Source organism: Pleurodeles waltl, chromosome 1_2 (genome assembly GCF_031143425.1).
Source record: "Pleurodeles waltl isolate 20211129_DDA chromosome 1_2, aPleWal1.hap1.20221129, whole genome shotgun sequence".
Lineage (NCBI taxonomy): Eukaryota > Metazoa > Chordata > Amphibia > Caudata > Salamandridae > Pleurodeles > Pleurodeles waltl.
This window is the reverse complement of record NC_090437.1, coordinates 1,164,084,885-1,164,106,651: the sequence shown is the minus strand read 5'-3', so window position 1 is coordinate 1,164,106,651 and position 21,767 is coordinate 1,164,084,885. Positions and strand designations below refer to the sequence as shown.

General features: G+C 42.0%; 1 protein-coding gene across 8 annotated transcripts in view; it reads left to right on the top strand.

Moving 5' to 3' along the window:
* The window catches only part of JAKMIP1 (janus kinase and microtubule interacting protein 1), a 1,798,968-nt gene that overhangs the window by 1,238,332 nt on the left and 538,869 nt on the right, over window positions 1-21,767 (top strand). The gene's annotated exons all lie outside the window — the stretch shown is intronic.

Here is a 21,767-nt window from a genome sequence, read left to right as displayed (position 1 = left end):
GCCTGAGGTCAGGCTCTCATCCCTGACAGTCATCAGGGGTCACTGTGGCTTGCTGTCCTGGTGGACAGAGTTGCCCCTGGGGGTGGGACGAGAGTCACACCCCAGGGGGTGGAGTGGGCAACACCACTGTGTTGGCCCTGGTGGTACTATCTGCCCATTGCAATACATCTGTGAGCAAAGTAAAGTTAGGTGCTGCACAGATGGTGTCTGTAGATGTGGAGAAGGGTTCCCCATGGGTTAGCTTAGTGGGCCCTGAGAGTATGGACAGAGGGATCCAACTGGAGTCAGGAAGGCGTAGAACTGGAACATGCCCCTGCTGTTGTGGGCCTGGGTCCTTGTTCTATCGCCCCAATCAGGGAAGTACATCAAGGTATTGATTGGTCTCCCCTGGCTTTAGGCTGGTAGGGGGTCGTGTTGGACTTTTGCTTATGCAGGGTCATCCCCAATCTTTTTGCCTCCTGCCTCCTATTTTTTTCGGACCTGTCGCTGTTGGCTTTTGAACTCTGAGCATTTTCCCACTGCTAACCAGTGCTAAAGTGCATATGCTCTCCGTGTAAATTGTATGTAATTGGTTTATCCATGATTGGCCTATTTCATTTACTAGTAAGTCCCTAGTAAGGTGCACTAGAGGTGCCAGGGCCTGTAAATCAAATGCTACTAGTGGGCCTGCAGCACTGGTTGTGCCACCCACATAATTAGCTCTGTAATCATGTCTCAGACCTGCCACTGCAGTGTCTGTGTGTGTATTTTTACACTGTAAATTCGACTTGGCAAGTGTACCCACTTGCCAGGCCTAAACCTTCCCTTTTCTTACATGTAAGGCACCCCTAAGGTAGGCCCTAGGTAGCCCTAGGGCAGGGTGCAGTGTATGGATAAGGTGGGACATATAGTAATGTGGTTTATATGTCCTGACAGTGAAATACTGCCAATTTCGTTTTTCACTGTTGCAAGGCCTGTCTCTCTCATAGGATAACATGGGGGCTACCTTTAAATATGATTAAAGTGTAGATTCCCCTAGAGAGTAGATGGACATGTGGAGTTTGGGGTTCCTGAACTCACAATTTAAAAATACATCTTTTAGTAAAGTTGATTTTAAGATTGTGCGTTTGAAAATGCCACTTTTAGAAAGTGAGCATTTTCTTGCTTAAACCATTCTGTGACTCTGCCTTGTTTGTGGATTCCCTGTCTGGGTCAGTTTGACAGTTGGGTTGTTTTTCACCTCGCACTAGACAGTGACACAAAGGGGGCTGGGGTGTAACCTGCATTTCCTGATTAGCCATCTCTGCTAGGAGGGAGGGGTGGATTGGTCACTGTCATCTGAAAGGACTGTGCCTGCCTCTGACAATGCCGGCTCCAACCCCCTGCTGTGTGTCTGAGGCCTTGCCTGGGCAAGGCAGGATTTCACAAGTAGGTGTGAGTCCCCTTTGAAGAAAGGTGACTTCAAAGACTAAAATGGGTATAAGAAGGGCACCCAAATCTACAGACTGGAGAAACACTTCTGGAACCAAGAGGAACCTCTGCCTGGAGAAGAGCTGATAGCTGAGGAAGAAGTGCTGCCCTGCCTGTGACTGTGCTTTGTGGAGCTTTCCCGCAGTGCTGCTTCTGCCAGAGTAAGAGGGCAAAGACTGGACTTTGTGTGCCTTCCATCTTGTGAAGAAATCTCCAAGGGCTTGAGTTAGAGCTTGCCTCCTGTTGTTTGAAGTCTCAGGGACAGCAAAGACTTCTCTCGGCCAGCACCTGGAGTCTCTGGAGAGACTCCTGCCCGGACAAGTGGTGCCCTATCCAGTCCCTGGGCCCTTGAAACGAAAGCTGGTGGAATCCAAGGAAATCGACTTCGGACGACTTCGGACCGACGCCGCTGCTGAATCCGGTAATGCCGCCTGCACCTGACGCCGTGACCTTCGCTGGAACGCGACGCTCTTCGCAGGCCCGACACCGCAGCAGCCCCGCTGAAGTCCACGACTCTGTGGAAGTCGGCGCACCACGTCGTGACCGACGCCGCTCGAAGTGCACAGATTACAGACGCCGCGATTCCCGACTTCGCGCATCGGCTTGTTTTTACTCTTCACCAAAGGTACTGTACTTGGGGGTCTACGCGACTCCGTGTCCGGCGCCGCTGGTGTTGGCTTGTTGGGAACGACTCCGTCACAACGCCGTGTTAACATCTCATTGAAGCATTTTTGTTTCTAAGCGCTATTTTTTAGTTTAATCTTTAAAAATTCATAACTTGACTTGTGTATGTCGGATTTTTGTCGTTTTGGTCTTGTTTTGTTTAGATAAATATTTCCTATTTTTCTAAACTGGTGTTGTGTCATTTTGTAGTGTTTTCATTAAATTACTGTGTGTGTTGGTACAAATACTTTACACCTAGTGCTCTGAAGTTAAGCCTACTGCTCTGCCAAGCTACCAAGGGGGTAAGCAGGGGTTAGCTGAGGGTGATTCTCTTTTACCCTGACTAGAGTGAGGGTCCTTGCTTGAACAGGGGGTAACCTGACTGTCAACCAAAGACCCCATTTCTAACATGCTGTAATTTATCTAATCAGTTAATGTGTGGTAAACATGGTGTTAAATTAGCATAAATGCCTATGGGTCATAATAAAGAAAGTTAATTTTTAGAGAACACAGGCACAAAAATGTAGGTTTTTCTCTGTTCTTTAAGTAAACATACAGAAAATAAATCACCCAAGTTAAAACGTTTTGGCATTGTGATACAATTACTGAGCAAAGAAACAGCAATACTGTTAGCATCTCTGATTTCTATAAAATCTTTTGATATACACTTAGGGCCTAATTAAGAGTTTGGTGGATGGACAAGTCTGTCGGCCAAACTCTGGACAGGGTGGCTGCCACACTCGTGGTGACCTCCCCGCCAAAGTTTTTAAGAATTTCCTGCTAGGTCGGTGGGCGGAAACCTGGGCAGTGCAGGGGACCCCCTACACCTGTCCTCTGCCAGTCTTTTCATTGCAGTGTTACCGCCATGAAAAGGCTGATGGAGAAAAGGATTACGATCTCCACTGCTTTCAAGCCGCCGGGAATATGGCTCCTGGCCATGCTGGCAGAACCCTGGCGATCTGACCGCCAGGGTTTTAATGTGGTGGTCAGACAGCCGCAACAGTGGTGGTCCTGACCACCACTGTGAGTGGGACGGTCTAAAGACCGCCACACTCATGATGAGGGCCTTACTTCCATGTGGGTGCAAGCAGGCATCTCCATTAATAAATTCATCTCTTGCCGCTAATCTTCATTACCCTGAATCATAGTCCTCCCCCGTTCCAGTCCTAACAAGTTGAGGAGCCTGTCTTCCATATTTAAAGCTTTATACAAGTAAACAGAAAAACGACCATAGTCCTCTTTCTGTTTCTAATCTACGTAGACAATAGGAGTCATTCCACTTCTCCTCCCACCCTTCGTATGTAGCTAGTCATACCATTATTAGTGGGAGGTGCAAAACCCATAAAAAGTGTATTAGGACAGGGAGGACTGTCACTCAGGGTAATGAAGATTACTGGTAAGTAATTGATTCATTACCCCTCATCCATTCTCTCCGTCCCAGGCCTAATAAGTGGAGGATATCACACGTTTAACATTTTGCACCAACACAAACAAGTTAGATGCAGATAACATCTGGCCACCTGATTGCTCGTTCTTACTACCAGATTCACACACACTAGTGTAATGCCTGCATTGCCTGCCAGATTACTGCTAACTCCCTGTTTTTCCATCGCTGACCACTACCACTTCACTTGTCTACTGGTGCTGAAATGTTGCCCCACAGTCTTAGGTCTGAAGGCAGAAGGCAGAAGCAGCAGGGAAGAAAGGTGAAATGGAATTCCCTACACAAGATTAACGTCTGATAACCACCACTGGAGATTCAACCCTATCTGAGGAGTAACTGGAACCACATACTCGAAATCCTGAGATGCTTGAATCCAGTGACTCAGAAGATGGTTCAGCAGTGTCATATGGTGAATATGAGCCTAGGGAACCACTGCTGTGGTAGTTGACATGAACCCTTGAACTCTCATCCTAATCCTAACCTGTTAGACATGGCATCTTTGATGTGGTTTCCCTTGTCTTTTTGCCTCTGCTTCCTGTGTTTTCAACTGTGTGCTGGACTTCGTTTTTGCTGGTTTTGGTACTCTGGGAACTTTACCACTGCTGACCAGTGCTAAAGTGCAGGTTCTCTTTGTGTAAATTGTACCTCTAATTGGCTTTTCCATGATTGGCATATTTGATTTACTAGTAAGTCCCTAGTAAAGTGCACCAGAGGTGCCCTAGGCCTGTAAATCAGCACTAATTGTGCCACCCACAAGAGTAGCCCTGTAAACATGTCTCAGACCTGCCACTGCCGTGTCTGTGTGTGCAGTCTTGCACTGCCAATTCAACCTGGAAAGTGTACCCACTTGTCAGACCCAAACCTTCCCATTTACTACATGTAGGTCACTCCTAAGGTAGGCCCTAGGTAGCCTCATGGGAAGGATGCAGTGTATTTAATAGGTAGGACATGTACTAGTGTGTTTTACATGCCCTGATAAAGAAATACTACCAAATTTAGTTTTCCCTATTACAAGGCGTATCTCTGCCATAGGTTAACATGGGGACTGCCTTTAAATATCGTTTGAGTTCAGTTTCCCATTGGGAGCAAATGGAGATTGGGAGTTTGGGGTCCCTGAACTCACAATTTAAAAATACATATTTTGGTAAAGTTGTTTTTTAGAATGTCAGTTTCAAAGTGTCACTTTTAGAAAGTGAGCATTTTCTTGCTTAACCATTCTGTGCCTCTGCCTGCCTATGGAATTTATGTCTGGGTCAGACCGACAGTTGGGCTGTTTGTGATTTCCCTCTAGACAGCGACACATAGGGAGCTAAGAAGTGTTCTGATGAGTGGGGAGGGAAAAGCTGACACTTACACCTGAAAGGGCTGTGCCTGTCCCCATACAGTGCAGACTCCAACCCCCTGGTGCCAAACCTGGGCAAGGCTCGATCTTGTCAACAACAGAAACTTTCCTTTGAAGTTTGCCTGCTTCACAGGCAGAAATGGGAATAAGTAGTGGACCCAAATCCCCAGCATATTAGATTACTTCTGGATCAAGAGGAACCTCTGCCAAGGAAAAATGCTGAAGAGCTGGAGGAGGAGTACTGCCCCTTTGCCTGTGAGTGTGGTTTGCTGGGTTGACCTGCAGTTGCTGCTTCTACCTGAGAGAGGACAAAGACTGGACTTTGTGGTGTTTTCCTACTTGTGAAGTGTCTCCAAGGGCTTGGACTGAGCTTGCCCCCTGTTCTAAAGTCTCAGGGCCATCAAAGACTTCCTCTGCCAGCACCTGGACTCTCTTTCTGAGACTCCTACCCTGCCAAGTGGTGCCCTATCCAGTCCCTGGGCCCTTGAAAGTAGAAGCTGGTGGAACCAAGACTGAAATTCACAGACTGGAACCGAGCTGGAGAAAAATCGATGCAGCACCTGCCTTGCGGCTGACAAATCAATGCACCACCTACATTGCGGCTGGAAAATCGCTGCAACACCTGCTTGCGGCTGCCAAAATCGACGCATCACCCACTCAGCGCAGCTCTTCACCATAGTGCACCAGGATTTCACACACATCAATGCTGGGCGTCAAAACCACAGTGAACCTGCAGGGACCCACGATTGCACGTCTGGAAATCGATGCATTGCTCTTCTGCAGGAGAGAGAAATGACGCATCGCCTACCCTGCCGGATAAGAATCAAAACATGGTCTCACTTGCGAGTCAGGAATTGATGCATCGCTTACGTTTCCGACGCACCCTCACCCATGCAGCTTTATTTTTGACGCATTACCAGGTACTTTGTGTAAAAACAACGCATCCATTGATTTCTATGGATTAAAACTCTTTTTAATTTAAAAATTAATATCTTTGCTTGTGTATGTTGGATTTTTGTTGTTTTGGTCTTGTTGTATTTAGATAAATATTGGTTATTTTTCTAAACTGGTGTTGTGTCCCATTTGTAGTGTTTTCACTGTATTACTTTGTGCGTTGGTACAAATACTTTACACATTGCCTCTGAGATAAACCTGACTGCTTGTGCCAAGCTACCAAGGGGGTAAGCAGGGGTTGTCTGAGGAGTGTAATATTCTTACCCTGACTAGACTGAATGTCCCTGCTTGGACAGAGTGCAAACTGACTGCCAACCAGATATCCCATTTCTACCATAACCAAAGCCCTCTACTGGACTAAGAGCTGTCAAAGAATCGATTGCAGGGATTGGGGAATAAGTGCTTCTCTTCTTGCGTATCATGGATTGTTCTCTGAGCCAGTGCAGGATGATTTCTCCCTGTTGATGTTGAGCCCGAAGTGATTGAAGAAGGAACAGACTGTTTCTACATCCTTCTGTGCCTTAGGAAAAAAAGAACACAAAAGGCAGCCATAAAGATAGGGAAAAATAGTAATGTCCCCCAGGTTGCAACATTGCAACCAGTTACTCCAGTACTTTTGTGAATACCCTCTGGGAAGTGCACAAGCTAAAAGGGAGCGCTTGGAACTAGCAATGTTTTGTTGTGATGGCAAACTTCAGATGCTTCTGACTGTCTTGATGATTAGGTACGTGGAAGTATGCATCCTTCAAATCCAGTGCTGCAAGGAAGTGATCCTTTGAGAGTAATGTAAAATGCTCTGAAGAGTGACCATCCTGAATTTGTCCAGAACTGGAACTTTGTTCAGTTCCTTGAAATCGAGGACTGGGCAACACAAGGAATTCAATTTAGTAAAATTGCTGGTTCAGAGGAACCTGCACCACTGGACAACACACGGAATACGATTTAGTAAAATTGCTGGTTCAGAGGAACCTGCACCACTGGACAACACAAGGAATATGATTTAGTAAAATTGCTGGTTCAGAGGAACCTGCACCACTGCCCCTTGGAGCAGAAAATTCTGAATGCCTTGCAACATCACAGTCCACCTTAATTGGTCTCCTGGTAATGTTGTAAGCTTGAACAAGTTGTTTGGAGTGTTGCACCTGAACTGAAGAAGGTAGCCTTCCTTTACCAATAATAAGCCCTAACTGTCTTAGGTTATCTCCTATTAGTGAGGATAGCGCTCTTTCAACCTCTCCCCCACCTTCATATACTTTGCTGTCGCAGCACCCGCCCTGGACCCAGCCTGGAGAGGAGCGTTTGTCCTTTTGGATCTATATGATGCGTTTTTGGACCAAGGACTTTTCCCCAGGGAAAACTTAAAACATTTGAAAATGTTCTTCTTTTCACCATTTCATTAAGCTCTTCCCCAGTCATTTTCTGTCATGCAAAGAGCAGTTTTCAAAGGAAAGACCTTAATGTCACCTCTTTATCTCTGTCCCTACACAGCAAAACCAGTTGTCAAAGTTGCAGACCAAAGATTGCCAAATCATATATATGATAGGAACTGTGCTAACAGTTCCATATTGTCTAAAGTCGGTACATTACCGGTACCCTTCTGCAAGCAGTCATATAGTGATTGAACATCTTTTAAAAGTACTTTAGTTGCATAAGCAGCGAACGTAGTTGCCCATGGAGGGAAGTTTGTTTGTCACGTAGGCTCTCATTATTCCAATGAGACTACTGGATTTTGAGCAGCAGGATCGCCTTCGATGTGGAAGACTGAGTCTTACCCACTACAAATGAAACCTGTCGCCCCAATCCGGGTTTTGCTCCGGCTAGCTAGCAATGCCTCATCTCTATCCAAAGGCAGGGATGAATGGCCAGCCGACCGCATGACATAATTGATTTCTCAGGGAAACCGTGGTCACTCAGGTCTCGTCCGTTTCTCTCAGTTACATTAGTCTCACATACACAATGACAAACAGAGGCAATATATGTTTCAATAAGATTTTAATGAAGTGACTGCATCTTAGATAGCAAAGCATGTACTGCAATACCCAGAACCATACATCATGACAGAATTAGAATTGTGACAAGGAGTGTGAAGCATAGAAATAATGCTACCATATTGTCTCTAGAGTCAATAGACTTATTCCCACCTAGGCTATAATAGAGCACAGCACGTCAAGCTCTAGTTCTGCCCTTCAGGTTCCCCTGGGAAGACATCATCCCCCATACCTGAGCAAAGGCCTGAAGTCTGCATAAGCAGCTGTAGGGAAGCTTTTCAGCAATCAACATACAGTCGTGGTTCTCTGGCTGTAATCTCCCTCTAACGTGTAAGGGACAGGGAAGTGTTTATATAAAAAAATAGCTGATGTTCTGAGAAAAAATGTCCCTCTGTAAGGATGTGTGTTTTTCTATGAATCTCAGAGATAAAAAACTTGTACCACGTTCACCGGCAACCTATCTTACTGCAGCCTTGAAAGAAGCAGAGTGAACAAGAATGTCTTGTTTAAGAACATAGTGCTGGCTTAGGCAAAAACAGCTAGATAGAGAGAAATAAAACAAGACCACAAACGTGGCTATTGTAAGAATAATAAATGAAGCTGAATAAAATATCTAGGTTAAAGTGCACAGCGGCAGGCCTAGTATGCAAAAATAACATGCATGGAGCTATAACTAAAATGGTTACACAACAAGCTGCTGCAATAGATTCTCGTGGATCACCCCTCCACTTTCTTTTCCTCCACATCTGACAATGTAGCCTCTTCCAGAGCCAATGAGGAGCATCAGGCCATTGAGGAGAGAACAGTATTGACTTTAGGTGGTTGGGTAAAGAGCTCATCAAACTGATCAATCAAATATGGCTTCTTTTGCAAGTGAGGACTCTGTCAGTATCTTTCCACCCCTTAATAATAATGTTTTTAATTATCTCATGGACTTGTATATTTTACAAGGGGTCTGCTCTGTACTTAACATAGAACTAGTCCTGCTGCACTGTAGTCTGCTCGAATCCTAATCCCTCACTTATGTGTGCAAGGATCTCCTGGAAATGTGCCCGCCCCAGCCATGCTCATGAATAGGGAGAGTACACCCAAAAGGTACTGTACACATGCTACAACTCAGCAGACAGTTCATTAATAACATTGCATAAATGAAAATAAATTATCTTTGAAATCTCTTCCTGTAAACCAAATTACTCACAGCTGGTCCTCTGTGAACTCAGCTGGAAACAGGAAATGTACAGAAGGTTGGAGGGGAAGTGGGTGGACTCTTAAGGTCTACGTAGACTAGAAACAGAAAGAGAACTAGAGTAGTTTTTTTGTTTACCTGTATACAACCCTGTAAGGTGGGGGATGAGCTCCTCAACTTGTTAGGACTGGGACGGGGAGGATGGATGATGAAGAATGATAGTTTATGTGCTTTTTTTGTCTTGCTATAAATGTATTAAAAACGTATTTGTTTCCTTGTTAGGAAGAACATATTCATTTGCTCCACTGATCTGCTTGCACACATGGGATGTAGTCTTCACAGTTTTATAGATTGTGTGATGTTGATTTATCCTAAGAATGAAGAAATTGGTACAGAAATGTAACAGTCAATGCAAGGCCGAGATTATCTTTCAGAGACTTAGTTAACGTTTAATGTGGGTCTGTTGGCAGAATATGTATTTATGTTTTAGGCATACAAGGAGAAATTGTGCTCGGTAATAGTTTCAGTATTTGTGAAGAAAGGCAAGTTGAGCCTTATGTACTGTTTAGCAACAGTTTGTTTAATAAACTTCCTAAATGCAGGTGTACTAGTTCTCAATCCATTACTTACAGGATTTTATTGATTTTTGCTTTACAGTATTGAATCTTTGACGCAAGGAAAACAGCGGATGGAGAAAAAAAGTTGAATACTGTAGAGGATAGAATCACCATGAGAACTATAGAGATTTGTAGGCCCTGGAGACGACTAACCCAATAATCTATCACCAGAAACATGCCTTCCCTTTATAGATAATCATTTTGTAACAATGTAAAATGATAAACTACTGGTTTTGTTATTCTGTCTCTTGTCTACATTTTCTACTCTTTCTTTTTGAGAGTTGGGACTACTGTAGAATAATTATGCTATGGAATTTTCCATTGTATAATAATATGTGACTGTCCAATGACTACATCCCCTCATTGGATTGATGTTTTCTGTACGACAATGACACATATGAATGTAAGAAAGAGATCACATCTTTGTACTTTATTGCCATGAATTGGGTGATTTTTTATGTATGTTGAAATAAAAATGAGCAATAAATGATTCTCATTGGAGTCTTTCAGTTTTAGTTTGTATCACTTTAATATACAAATCCTCGGGGTATTTCATGCACCATGTTTAATGTTGATTGGGTAAATATATCTGAGTTGATAGTGTACTGTAATACAGAGGTTGGTACATGTGTAGTTCAGATTTTTCCTTTTAGGTCTGGCTGAAGAGAGCCCTTGCTTTTTTTAGGTGTGTTATTCACAATTTCAGTCATTAAGTATGTCAATATGTGTATTCCTACTTTGGAGTATTGATTGGTAAATTAGTCTATCTCCAGGATTGCAGCATGTGAGTTAGCCTCTGCTCTAGGCAGCTGAGTCTGCTGCTAATCTGGCACTACAGGAGAGCAGGTCACGCGGATATACACATTGACTATTTTTATTCTGTGATTACTGAGTGCTACTATTACTGCTCTGTCATTAGTAGCTACAACTCTATGATTAGCAGCTACAACATTTTCTTCTGCTGCAAGGCATGTGGGTGTAAAATGAGGTTCTGGCTACCCGAGTGGATTATGAGGCAATAATCTCATCTAAAATGGCCACTGTGTCATGTGTTGCTGCCACAGTCATCATAGAGGAAGCAAGTACTCTCGTAATTCAGTGGAGTTCAGGACCAGGCCATTTCAGTTTTCATAGTCGTTGCTTCATTGAACAGACCAGAGATGTGGGTGATTTCAGACTGGGATCTGCCTTGGGAGACAGTTTACCGATTTTCCTTGAATCGTTTTGTGACAAATTGAGGCAGCTTGTAGAACAACTGAATTATCATACATTTAGCAAGTCTATTTATATAACTAGTTAAAAGAGCCTAGTTACCCCTCAGCCACTGGAGTCAGTGGCGTGACATAAAGTGAGGGGAGAGGGCCTGCAAAGTACCTTGATGATACCTCCTACCCCCTGGACCCAGTCAGAGGCCTGCTGCCCATGCACAGTGTTCTGTGCTAAGGGGACCTCCTGGAGCTCAGGGGACAACCCCGCACTGCAGGGACTGCGGGGGCTTTTGTTACACCACTGGTCAGGATGCAGCAATTTCTGCTCGTATACGTTGAGTGGCACGCAAAGCTTCATGAGACTAAGCAATGCTAGTGAGTGGTCATGAGGGTAGGATTAGTTTCTGGAACTCCTTTCTCACTCCTTTGCAAGTGGCCTACATATGGCTTTGTGCAGGTGCACAGAAGCTGGAACTCTGTCAACAACCTCACGTACTCAGGGCTGTGGCCAGGGGTGAAGCGAGGGTCCTTCTCCCTCCATTTCCCCATCTGGTTTCACCTTAGCTATTTGGACTCTTCCCTTTTTCCCACTTTAGCTTTTCGTATCAATGTCACTGTTCTCTTTTCTACCCTCCTCTTGAATCGTGGGCAGGACATACTTACAAATTGAGTTTTTATTTTAGACACTTTTCCCTGGTGCCATACTATAACTAGATCTTTCTTCTTTACTTCTGAAATGTTGTCACTAGCGTCTGAAAAAGAAAGGCTGAACAGAGGCAAAAATTGTTTCAGCTTTGTAACCCAAACCTGGGAAAGGTTTTGCTCTGGACATTTTGCAAAGTCATTGACATATTCAACTTATCTCAAGAGTTAGCTACAACCCTTTCTTCTGTTGCAATGCATGTTGGTGTAAGAGAAAGTTCTGATTACCAGATCCTCATGTACTATGGTTATTTTCAGAGAATGGTAGCTAACTAAAATGAGGGTGCAATTTATATCTTGGCGGTCAGACTGTCTTCCCTCAATGAATGAGGTTTCAATCATTCGCCACAGTGGCAGGGCTTCTCCCTTCTGATCTAGGGGTTGATTTATGTGTTGGGGAGAAAGAACTCAATTGCAAGGGCGACAGAGTTTCCTACCGCCAACACAGTGGTCTGCCCATCTGATTTATATGGAGCCGGACCGTGGGTTTGGCCCCAGCAGTGACTACTCCATCACTGCCGAAGCCAAACTTATCTGACGGCACCACAGAGTAAGGGCTTTCAGAGAATTGGCTATATGTCTGTCTGCCCAATTAGGATAAGGTGGACATATAGCCATATAACTGGTTTGTAGCAGAGATTCTCAGTTCATTAATTAAAAGTAGGTTCTTTATTAGGAGCATCCTATCCACCAACAGCCTAGACATCCATATCTCTTCTCTCTTCCCAAATGCCCAACACTCCACATTCTAAAATGAGGTCATATGTGACGTCAGCATGAGGCATAGAATCCTTAACACTTTCCCACTGCTGAGATAACATAAGCCATCTACCACACACCTTCCCTCTTTAGGATAGAATATAAAACTGAAACTTAACAAACTAAAATATAAATATATGAGAATACATACATAAAACTAAAACAAAGAGCTTAACTTACATGACTTCACAGCATTTGTTTTTTAGAAATCACTACTCTATTGAGATTCCATACTCTCCCATCCTTAATTTTGACAGCATTCCTGAAAGGTTTGATTACTTCAAAAGGTCCTAAAAACTTGCTTCCACTTTTACACATTTTTTAACTAAAATCTGATCTCCAACTTTTACATCAATGTTTAGCGTACCTTTCTTGCCATCAAAATATTATTTTCTCGCTTGTATGCGCTTCTTTTCATATTCATTCTCCTTACTCACATCGCACCTAGCAACATTGTCACTTTTCCCCCAACACACACATGCCGGTGCCAATAGAGTGTTTGCCTTACGACCTCTAAACAGTTCAAACAGGATTTTCCCCGTAGTAGAATGAGGCATGACTGTAAGCATGGAGAAACCTTTTGAGACCATCTTTCCAGTTCCTATTGGACACAACCTCCAATTGTATGCACTCTTTCACACACTTGTTAAATCTTCCTACTGTATCATTCCCCTCGGGATGATACAAGGAACACCTTTTATGCTTAATCCCATTCTTCTGAAAGCATTCTTCCATTTCAACCGAAATAAACTGTGGTCCATTGTCCGTCACAACCGCATTAGGCAAACCCTCAAGACTGAAAATATCCTTGAAGAATTCAATAATTCTCTTAGTTTAAATGCTTCTGCAAATTCCTATTTCCGCCCACCTAGAAAACTGATCAATCAAAACCAAAATGTATTTGGATCCACCTTTCCCATGTACAGGTCCAACAATGTCTACAGCCACTATATCCCACGGTTTGTTAGGCATGTCCCTTGTACACATTGGCGGCACTCTAGTTTTGTATACCTTATCACTGTTGCAACAGTCTGGACACTCCCTAACCATCCTTTCAACCATCAAGTCTATTCCTGGCCACTAATAATTAAGGCGAATTCTAGCTTTCGTCCTACTCATCCCTTGATGTCCTTCGTGACCTAACTCAATAATTTTTTCCCTCAAAACCACTGGAACTACTAATCTTAAACCACGTAAAAGGATACCATTCTCTACTGATAACTCATCCCTCACTTTCCAAAATCCATTGCAACTCCGTATCCTGTTACAATTCCATCCAACTCTAAGTCCCTCACACACTCGCTGAAGTACAGGATTTTCAGCTACTGCCTTCAACCACTCATCTAGTTCCACCACACTTCCAGTTACGCTACACACACTAACACAATTTTCCTCTTTCGTCTCTGAAGATTCTTCTATCGCCGAACTTAATCTGGATAAACAATCTGCAACTCCATTGTTGGGCCCAGGGACATAATGCACAGTGAAACAGAAATGTAGACTGACAACCCATCTGCTAATTCTTCCAGAAATCATATCTAGACCCTTTCTCATGAATACCTCCACCAAAAGTTTGTGATCTGTAAGAATTTGAAACTCCCTGCCCCACACAAAATTCTTGAGTTTATTAATCGCCCAGACAACACTCAGAGCCTCCTTCTCTATGGTAGAATAATTGACTTCCGATCCACGCAGAGTCCTGGAACAATACACTATAGTTTTAAGGTCACCTTCACCCATATCTTGTAACAAAACTGTCCCCAATCCTCTCACACAGGCATCTGTCATAATCACACATTTCCTATCTGGGTCGAATGACTTCAGAGTCCCAATCGTCAATAACTCTTTCTTAATTTCTTCAAACTCTCTCATGCACTCATCATCCCATCTAAACTCAGTACCTTTCTTAAGTAGTTTATGCATGCATATAGTTTTGGATGCTAAATTCGGTAAGAATTTAGCATGGAACTCAACCATCCCAAGGAAAGATAATAATTCCTCTTTCTTCTCTGGAACACACAGTTTCAAGATATTTCTAACTAGATCCTTCTTAGGACATAAACCTTCAGCTGTGATTTTGTGTCCGAGATATTCAACTTTTGTTTTGCAGAAAGAGCACTTCTTTAACTTTAGAGTTAAACCATGTTCTCTCAGAATATCCAGAACTTTCCTAACCCTCATATCATGTTCATTCATTGTTCTAGCATGTATCAAGATGTCGTCCTGAAAGCACTTCACTCCAGGTTCAGAGCCAAACAGTTTGTACATTAACCGTTGACATACTACCACTGCAGATACTAAACCAAAAAGGCATCCTTATGAATCTCAAGGTGCCAAATGGTGTAATGAACGTGGTGTAGTCTTGTGAATCTGCATGTAATTTAACCTGATGGTATGCTGAAGTCAAATCAAGTTTGCTGAAATATTTGGATCCATAATAGCATTGTGACCATCTCTGTAATGTTTGGCAAAGGAAACTGATCACTGACCACACATCTGTTGAGATTCCTCAGATCGATGCATAGCCTTATCTCTCCAGACTGTTTCCGTGCAACAACTATTTGTGAAATCCATTCTGAGGACTCTACCGGCTCAATAATTCCACAATCTCTTTATTTCTCTCTCCACATCATCCTTCAAAGAATTGGGAACAGAACGTACTTTGACAGCCACTGGGACTGACCCTTCTTTTATCTTTATATGATGGGTATACTTTTTCAGACAGCCCAACCTCTCACTGAAAACCTCTCTGTATTCATTAGCAAAATCCAGTAAGAGCTCCTCCTTCTGCACAGCAAATTCACACACACTTTGCAATGTATTAACAAACTCATCCTTGATCATGACAGGAGTGGGAGAGTTTGGGTCCAGAATAACTCTCAAGTCTTTCTGATGTGGCCAACTCAGAACACTGTCCCCTTTTACAGGAACATAAATCTTCCCATAGATTGTGTTGGTCTTGAAAGAAATTTCTGCTTCAAAATATCCTGTTAAATCGATGACCTGTCCCCCATAACCTCCCGGAATAACATCAGGGTCTTCCAGTTCGACTTTGTGACTCAGTTGTTCGTCAAATACTTCATTGGATATTAACGTCAACCATGCTCCTGAGTCGAACAGCATTTCACTTGTCACACCTAGGATGGTGACGACATCTTTTGGATGTTTTTTCTTTTCAGTACACATGGAAACTGACAATATGCAATCCTCAACTACTTTCACTGAAGTCAGGCCCTTTTGAGATTTGCAGCACTTAGCATAATGTCCTTTCTTGTTGCATATTCTACAGGTTATGTTGATCGCTGGACACTTCCTGTATGATGCATAGTGACCACTGTTCCCACAACGAAAACACTTTGCACCTCTGAATCTGTTCCCCTCTCCTTGGTCAATTTTATCTTTCTCTCTGTCATTACTGTTTCCTTTCGCAAAGATTTGTTCTTTTCTCATTGTGATTTTATTTATTCCCGTATTTTTTCCTTTTTCAAGTTCCTCAACACAGGCTAAGGTGTGCTCTACACTCTTAGCTAGAATGACTTCATGTAACGATGGATCATCTTTGCTCCATAACTCTTGTCTTATCTTGTCACTAGCACCTCAACATAAATTGATCTCGGATCCTTTCGTCAATAGTATTCCCAAACTTACAAGTAGAGGCCAGTTTCCTAAGAGCAGTAATATACTCTTCAATGCTTTCGCCAGGAATTTGCTCTCTCATACCAAAATGATAGCGTTCTAGGATGGTACTAATCTTGGGTAAAAAATGTAGATCAAGTTTTTTCAAACATATTTCAAATTAATTTAGATCTGTTGCTTCATCGCCAAGGTCTGGCAGATTTTAAAAAATTTCCTGTCCTTCACAACCCAAACAGTGCATAAGTAAAGGCGTTTTCCTCTCATTGGACACATTAGACCCATAGACCCTAGAGTAATGGAGAAAAGTTTTTTTCCATTTTGACCATTGTATTGGTGGTTCCCCAGGCATGGTTAAGAAGAAAGGAGGAGGTGAAATATTTTGCATTCTTAGAGCTCAAACAAACACCAAAAAGAGATTTTTTTATTTTTATTTTTTTTTATATATTCCTAAATAAACTTTCTATTATGTTTTTTATGCTTTGTATGCTTGTCCATAAAGTATTTCCGTGGTATAATTTGTCTCTGTTTCACTGCTATGCACTTTAATCGTCGAGCTTGAATCAAACTGGCTTCAACAAATAATTCCTCCTAGTCTCAAAATCCAATTCTTCTTTTTGTTTAATGGAAGAAATTCCGATTACCAAAGGGATGTTTTTTAAAGGAAATTCCCCCTTTTTTTCCTTTTTTTTTTCTGCGTTGAAAGATTAAACTTCCTTATATTTTCCGATGGAGACGTGCGCGCACACCAAACGTTTCTTCATTGCGCGATGTAGCACGAGGGCCGCACTTCAAAGAGCACACGCGATGTAACGCGAGGGCTGCACTTCAAAGAGCATGCGCATATGACAGGCGAAGATGGCGCGCGTACGCTGAAAGGCCTCTCTCTCGGTACTGAAGCCGGGCGCTGGGAGAGCTTGCTGAGAATGGATGTTACGCACGAGAGAGATTGCTTCGTTGGTTGCGGCAGGTAAATTTAAATACTAACAAATGCCGAAGAGATTGAAAATGTGCAATAAAGTTGAAAAATACCTTAAATATGAGGGGAAAATAGATGAAGCTGACAGAACCAACATATTGGAGAAAGGAGTTTCTTCACAAAAGTCTTGTATTTTCTTTCATAAGAAGTTGCTTGAAGGAAGATGTTCTCTAGTCCAAAATCCAAATTTATGAAGTTGGGTTCTGTGTTAGGACGCTCCAATGGACCCTCGTCGCCAGTGTAGCAGAGATTCACAGTTCATTAATTAAAAGTAGGTTCTTTATTAGGAGCATCTTATCCACCAACAGCCTAGACATCCATATCTCTTTTCTCTTCCCAGCCAAATGCCCAACACTCCACATTCTAAAATGAGGTCATATGTGAATTCAGCATGAGGCATAGAATCCTTAACACTTTGCCCACTGCTGAGATAACATAAGCCATCTACCACACGGTTCTTACTTTCCATCACTGCCAGGCAACTATGGCAGTAAGGGACAGTAGAAAAACAAACAAAATGCCTCCTTGGCCATAATGGATGAGTCCCATGGTGAGGTGGGCATTACGTTTTTTTATTAAAAAAAATAAGAACATCTAATTTCTTTTTCTTTTTGAAAATATAAGAGAAATCGGTTTGGTGTAAGGCTCTGTTATGATGACGAAGGCAATGCACCAAATTGCGAAAAGCATTGACATGAACTCCTGTGATGGAGGTTCCTGTCAATGCTTTAGAAATGACCACAAGCTTGGCAGTCATTTCTGAATTCAGCGAGAAATAAATCTGCCCCTTATTTGTTAAACAGGAGAACCCCCATGAGACTTGCCTGGGGTATTTGTCTCTGACCAGCAGTTATCCTCCATCGATGGCGCAGAATCGTTTGCCATTGGACAATATGGGCCTGATTCTAACTTTGGAGGACGGTGTTAAACCGTCCCAAAAGTGGCGGATATACCACCTACCGTATTACGAGTCCATTATATCCTATGGAACTCCTAATACGGTAGGTGGTATATCCGCCACTTTTGGGACGGTTTAACACCGTCCTCCAAAGTTAGAATCAGGCACTATGTCTTTGGTGCTGGAGTGGGAGTATACCACCTGTCCAATTTATATATGTCTGTCAGACAGGCGAACGTACAGCAGTGTTCTGACAGAGTAATTACGTTGCAGACCTGTGTAAGCTTGCCGTATCTATCTGTCTTAAAGACGAGGCATACGTCACACACCTGAGTTGAATGAGCAAAGTAATCACACAAGCACAGCTGTAAAACACAAACACTTCCATACCATGATCCTTCGTATTTTCCATTGTCAAGCTACAAGACTGAACCTGTGGGAGAGGATTCCACCAAGACCACCTATAAAAGGCGCAACTCCTAATTTCCTTATCTGAGACACTATCTCTGCTCTTGGGACAATTTTTTCAACACATTTGCCTGCAATAAATATATTTATTTTGTACATGGAATCCAAATAAATGCGCCTTTACCCTCATATTTCAAGCACTTCATGATGGTTATTTCTGTATCTGTAATTTAATTTGGTAATTCATTATCGTTTTTTAAAATAAAAATGTCATTATTACATGATGATTGTATTACTTTAGAAAATTAAAAAGTATTGGTTAATGCATAGAAAATCCTTTAAAGTTTTTTTGTAGACCTGGTAATAACATGTTGAACTAACACATTTATTGTGCTAAACTTTAATAAAGAATCTACACAGTAATACTGTAGGACAACACATATATTTTGTGATACAACCCTATATGTTAATTAACAACATATTTTACTTACACTTCCTTATATTCTTCTGTCACAGGACACATTTGTATGACATTTTACATCCATAATATTTCAAACATACATGTGTCCACATAATAATTAAACCACCCTTTTGCTTTTTGATAAACAAAATGTATGTTCTACATTGACTGCTATCCCCGCAATAAATGGAAACATTCACACATTTAATTGAGTGGAATTATATAGTTATTTCAAATATTAACCACAAAATATTCCATAAGTACCTACACATACGTACTTGCTATTAATTAAAACCCACATTGCAGTGCTTTCACCAGTCATTAAATGTTTCAGGAAAACAAAATACAAAGTACCACAACAGGACACAAGGAGTTTACATTCTACATCTGTACATCACAAGTCATGAAATTTACCCAATCCAAGATTCACCACAGATGTGTTTGTGATACAGAAGATGACTGTGTGATGAAACCTATAAAATAAATATGTATGATTTGATTTAACCAGTACAAATTAAATTTACAATTCACATAACATCAATCTTCAAATCTACAATTTTCCTCTTTTCATCTAACACATATGGGACATACATATTGCTTAAACTAGGTATGACATTCTTCTAGGTAACAAACACACGCAAATACATCACCATGTACCTATTACAAACTTCACACTTCATTGATCCCCTACAATTGTTTTTCCCTGTATGAAAAAATAACCAATAGTTTTTTAGGTATATTTTCTACTACTTACCCTCATGAGAAGAAGCTGTCCAGGACATCTTGTCTGAGATAATTTCCTTCTTCCTCACCATTTTCATCTTCATTTTGCAATTCATCAACATCACCCTGTACCTTCTCATTATAGTCATCATCTGAAATGAAAGGGGTGTTTTGCCGCAGGTCTATGTTGCGCGGCATATAGCATAACATTTTTACTTGCCACACCTTAGAATGTGAGAGATGGAGGGCTCAATAAGACTTATCCAGACAGCAAAATCTTGCTTTCAGGAGCCCAAAAACACGCTCCACAGTCCTCCTGGTTCTACCGTGTGACTCACTGAAGAGGACTTCCCCTGGCATGTTCAGATTTCTACAAAGTGGTAACAACCACAGTGGGTTTAGATTCTCCACACAGATAAAATGCATATTTAGTATTCATATTATATAATTTTTTTGCTACAAATTTTAAAGTCGTTTTTTTACATTTCAACATAATAATCACCAACAAGCCAGGCCCTCATATTTGCAGGTGGTGCTATTTGCTGTTGTATGCTGCTATTGCATGGCACAAGTGAATTACGAGTGGATCCAGGAAAGCGTGCACACAGGCTTGTGATGTAACGATCCGGAATGGACACAGTGCAACCATTTACAGAATTAACATTTTTCCTGTTGCATTACACTTGCTCTCTGTTGTGTGGTGGAACCAAAGCAATGTGTCTTCCATCAATGCACTAACCACATGTGGTATGCCACTCATTGCATAAAAGTCTGCCTTTATGGTTCCAGTCTTTTTTTACTGAAGTTTTATAATGAACATGTACCCTTACCAACATCCAATAGGCTGATGAGGAAGAGAAAAAGAAACTGAGGGGGAAGAGAACATCAATTAATGGGAGAAGGTGCAAGTGAGGGAGGGAAGAGGAGGCAAGTGATAGGAAGGGAGTAGGATTAAGGAAATCACACACTTTTCTGGTAGGGACGAGCCCTTTAAGGAGGGCAGGAGATAATTGCCATCAGCCGGGACAGAGCACCACTAAGACTCTGGGCCGTTGTTACTTGCAAGTATTCTGCCGGGGGCCACAAAACATGGTATGTGATATGACCAAGAGCTGTATTGATGCCTCCAGGATAGAGGTCGGCGTTGGTGGTAAGGTGGATGTAGGGAAAGCAAAGCATATACCTCTAGTTTTTGAATTGCACAATGTGGATGCATAAATTTGGGAATAATTGTGGCTTCTCCACTTAACCAAATTGTGTGATCCTAGGCAAATGTTTTTTTTTTTACTTTCTCTAATTTTTGTTTGTTATCACATATGAGTACCTCGATATACATGCCTTCGGTATGTCCCTGGCCACCCAACGAGTGCACACAACAACTGACTTGTCTCTTAGTTCACTATTGTCGTTGTTATGATGGTAGGGAAGAATTAATTTTTTTTAAATTCTTGTTTGGAAACTATCACCTTTTAAAAAATACTTCTCAGTCCACTCATTGATATAAGCTGGTGTACTAAGGTGAAACGGTTCTGCGTGCTAGAGAAATACACTTTTTGAATTTTGAACAGACTTGATCATGCTTTACACTTTTACTGCAAATATTTCTTTAAAAATGAAGGTGTTTCTAAAGTTAAGTTGTGCAGGACACCCTAGTTATTTCCATTATTTTAACTTTAGTTCACCTTAAATAAATGCATGCCTGTTTATTTAGCATCTTTTAATGGTAGTGCTGGGTCGAGTAAACAGCAGTCCAGTGCTGTTGTTAACCAGGGGGCTGCATATAAAGGTCAGGAGGGCCGCCTGCAGCCCCTGGGCTCTACTATGAGAACCACTGCTCTAGGCAAAGGTCGAGGATTTAGTTGCTGTGAGGCAAGAGACTCATATACTGAGGGCAAAACAGCTTTCTGATTTCCTGTGCCCAAAAGCAACACATGATTCCCACATTATATCAAACTGCGACAGTGTTTTCCATCCATATGAAATCACACATTTTATGCAGTAGGCCTGCCTGGGTCAGTGTGCTATCCGTGCACCAGTTAGCAAATATCTCTTGCCTTGTTGCTCAGAGAGCAAGTGTTGTTGCTTTTCCTTTTTGAAATTGTAGGGGTTACATCGGACGATTGGGTAAGCCCAGAAGAATGTAACTAGGAAAAAGGGGAAGCTCTGTAATGAAAATATAAAAAATCTGCCTTTATATTGTTGATTGGTATAAAACTGTTTCTGTGGGTCATCATCACAGTCAGCAATTGCTGTAGCACACCACTGAAAGTTGATTATGACATGCCCTTGCAATCACATACTCTCTATTGAAAAGATCCAGTGGCCGCTTAATACCATAACTTTGACAACTGATG